Genomic DNA, 3968 nt, shown 5'->3' with positions numbered 1-3968 from the left:
AGGTATCTCTTCTCTATTGGGATATGAGCACAGGTATCTCTTCTCTATTGGGATATGAGCACAGGTATCTCTTCTCTATTGGGATATGAGCACAGGTATCTCTTCTCTATTGGGATATGAGCACAGGTATCTTTTCTCTATTGGGATATGAGCACAGGTATCTCTTCTCTATTGGGATATGAGCACAGGTATCTCTTCTCTATTGGGATATGAGCACAGGTATCTCTTCTCTATTGGGATGTGAGCACAAGTTTCTCTTTTCTCTATTGGGATATGAGCACAGGTATCTCTTCTCTATTGGGATATGAGCACAGGTATCTTTTCTCTATTGGGATATGAGCACAGGTATCTCTTCTCTATTGGGATATGAGCACAGGTATCTCTTCTCTATTGGGATGTGGGCACAGGTATCTCTTCTCTATTGGGATGTGAGCACAAGTTTCTCTTTTCTCTATTGGGATATGAGCACAGGTATCTCTTTTCTCTATTGGGATGTGAGCACAGGTATCTCTTTTCTCTATTGGGATATGAGCACAGGTATATCTTCTCTATTGGGATGTGAGCACAGGTATATATTCTCTATTGGGATGTGAGCACAGGTATCTCTTCTCTATTGGGATGTGAGCACAGGTATCTCTTTTCTCTATTGGGATATGAGCACAGGTATCTCTTCTCTATTGGGATATGAGCACAGGTATCTCTTCTCTATTGGGATATGAGCACAGGTATCTCTTCTCTATTGGGATATGAGCACAGGTATCTCTTCTCTATTGGGATATGAGCACAGGTATCTCTTCTCTATTGGGATATGAGCACAGGTATCTCTTCTCTATTGGGATATGAGCACAGGTATCTCTTCTCTATTGGGATGTGAGCACAGGTATATCTTTTCTCTATTGGGATGTGAGCACAGGTATCTCTTCTCTATTGGGATATGAGCACAGGTATCTCTTCTCTATTGGGATGTGAGCACAGGTATATCTTTTCTCTATTGGGATATGAGCACAGGTATCTCTTCTCTATTGGGATGTGGGCACAGGTATCTCTTCTCTATTGGGATGTGAGCACAGGTATCTCTTCTCTATTGGGATGTGGGCACAGGTATCTCTTCTCTATTGGGATGTGAGCACAGGTATCTCTTTTCTCTATTGGGATGTGAGCACAGGTATCTCTTTTCTCTATTGGGATGTGAGCACAGGTATATCTTTTCTCTATTGGGATGTGAGCACAGGTATATCTTTTCTCTATTGGGATGTGAGCACAGGTATATCTTTTCTCTATTGGGATGTGAGCACAGGTATATCTTTTCTCTATTGGGATGTGAGCACAGGTATATCTTTTCTCTATTGGGATGTGAGCACAGGTATATCTTTTCTCTATTGGGATGTGAGCACAGGTATCTCTTTTCTCTATTGGGATGTGAGCACAGGTATATCTTTTCTCTATTGGGATGTGAGCACAGGTATATCTTTTCTCTATTGGGATGTGAGCACAGGTATATCTTTTCTCTATTGGGATATGAGCACAGGTATATCTTTTCTCTATTGGGATGTGAGCACAGGTATATCTTTTCTCTATTGGGATGTGAGCACAGGTATATCTTTTCTCTATTGGGATGTGAGCACAGGTATATCTTTTCTCTATTGGGATGTGAGCACAGGTATATCTTCTCTCTATTGGGATGTGAGCACAGGTATATATCTTTTCTCTATTGGGATGTGAGCACAGGTATCTATTCTCTCTATTGGGATGTGAGCACAGGTATATCTTCTCTATTGGGATGTGAGCACAGGTATCTCTTTTCTCTATTGGGATGTGAGCACAGGTATATCTTCTCTATTGGGATGTGAGCACAGGTATCATGTACAAGCTAAAATGCTGTTTTTTATTTTCCTTGCATGTCCCCCTCGGATCTACAGGGACTGCACTTCCAAGTGCACTTTCAGTGAAATTTCAAGTGCACTTTGCACTTGTAGTGTAAAGTGGATTTGCCTTTCGTAAATAACCCCCAAAAACACCCCATCCACGTGAAAAAAAGCACAAAAAAATGAAAAATAAGCTGAGGGGAGGGTTTGTGAAATGCTTATGTTAAAAAAAGCACAGTAAAAACGTACAAAAAAGCACAAGCTTATTCAAGCTTTTAGCCTAGGTTCACATTGAAGCGATTTGTCATGCAATTTCAAAGATCAAATTGCATGACAAGTGGCAGCCTATTGAAGGTAATGCGTGACACCAATTTTGTGGCGCCGCACCCATTTGCAAAATTAGTTCCTGCACTAACTTTTGCCGATTTCAGATGAGACTTCAATAGACATCTGTGTATGAAGCTGTCTATCAGATGTCTATCAAGTAGCACCTGAAATCGCGCTGACCTTGCTACTTTGAAATCGCGCTACTTCAAGTGAAGTAACAGCAATGTGAACCAGGGCTGAGGCAGAGCAATAGAAGCTCAAATGCCTGTAAGCCCTGGTTCACACTGGGTTAGAACGGTGCCATTTATGGCAAATGCCGCAGATTTTACATGTCAAATCGCACCGGTGTGAACCAGGGCTAAAAGCAGCTTTATTTTGAGGTGCAGTGTGCATGAGCATAAAGTTCAGACTCCGGGTTACTGTTACCCCTAATCTCAACTGATGCTCCTCTAGGTAAGCCAGTTTGGTCAGTACTAGATCTACTATATTATTATCTTTACCTTTACCATACCCTGTATGACCTCTATTACCATGTTACCTTGTCCCCGCTATGTAGGATTAGGGACACTCTGCGGCTGCGGTTTGGTGTTTTCTGGGCCTGAGAGTTCATCTTTCTCCAATTTTTTTTTTCCCCCCCTCCCCCACGGGTTTTTACCCTTGGGCTTTCCCTCCCCTGTCTTTTTTCCTGCATGCATTTAGCCTGCCTGCCAGCATCCACAGCTACTCTATTTCTATTTTTATCTCGGTTCACTATATGATATATGCATGTGAAATGTATTTATATACTCATGTTTTTTCTCCATTATTGTAGCACATTTATAACAAAAAGTCCTTTGAAGAAGCGCCATATCTCAGCGCGAAACATGTCAGGCCACAGCGATTCCTTTGTCATCGTTTAGACCTTCAGTCTATGCAGTCTTCGGTCCTTCCTCAGGAACTTTTACAATCTATAAGTGGTTGGAGGTTCTTTGTTTGTCTTTATCAACAGTATATCTCAATAACCAGTTGAAATTCTTTTTTATGTAATTATGTTTAATTACCAATTCCTGATGGTTCTCACTGAATACTGTAACGCTGTGTAATTTTGTTTTTGTGCAAATTCAATCATATGGAGATTTTCTTAAAGTGTTTAATAATACCTTGTGTAATAAATATATTTTTTTAGCAAAAATTTCCCCCTGTTTGTGGTGACTACTATCTTTACCAGTTTACAGTGCCCTCAAAGTCCATGACTTGCCCCTAGGTCATTTTTTCCATTTTGAATGAGCATAAAGCTATCCACTATCTGTCCTAGGCCCCCCTGACCCTAAACACTTACCTGGCTCAAGACTTTTTTTAACCGCGGGCAAACCAACTTATTATTAGAACCACATCCCTTCATTAGATAAATACAAGAGGATACATTGGGATTTTTAAGGTGCAGAATGAGATGAAATGATCACAACTACTTGCCTGGCTCGTCTCGATGCAGTACAGTCCTTCTATCTTCCTGGTCTCAGGAGACACTGAGGGCAATAACATGGAATAATAGGAAGATATAAGACTGTAAGCCACAAACCCCTCACACCTTAACCACCACCCGCTAAATAAGCACACCACAATTTGGCAAAATATTTGCCTATGGCATCACCTTTTATTTGTTTAACATTTTAATTGCACCTACTTTATTCTCATAATAATGTCACAAAATTATTAAACTGCTCAGTTTTCAGAACTCGTGCAGCCAGTCAACAACATTCTTTATGTAGCACTACCCCCGGAGGAGCTGCTGGTTGT

General features: G+C 40.9%; 1 long non-coding RNA gene across 1 annotated transcript; it reads left to right on the top strand.

Moving 5' to 3' along the window:
- The first annotated feature begins 2593 nt into the window (after window positions 1-2593).
- On the top strand, window positions 2594-3363 carry LOC120928721. Its single transcript, XR_005747307.1, has 2 exons — window positions 2594-2645; window positions 3004-3363. It is a non-coding gene; the product is annotated as an uncharacterized LOC120928721 (long non-coding RNA).
- Window positions 3364-3968: the final 605 nt, after the last annotated feature.

The sequence above is a fragment of the Rana temporaria genome, chromosome 2, assembly GCF_905171775.1.
Source record: "Rana temporaria chromosome 2, aRanTem1.1, whole genome shotgun sequence".
In the NCBI taxonomy this organism is placed as follows: Eukaryota; Metazoa; Chordata; class Amphibia; order Anura; family Ranidae; genus Rana; species Rana temporaria.
Note: the sequence above shows the minus strand (reverse complement) of the source record. Positions and strands in the feature narration are given on the sequence as shown.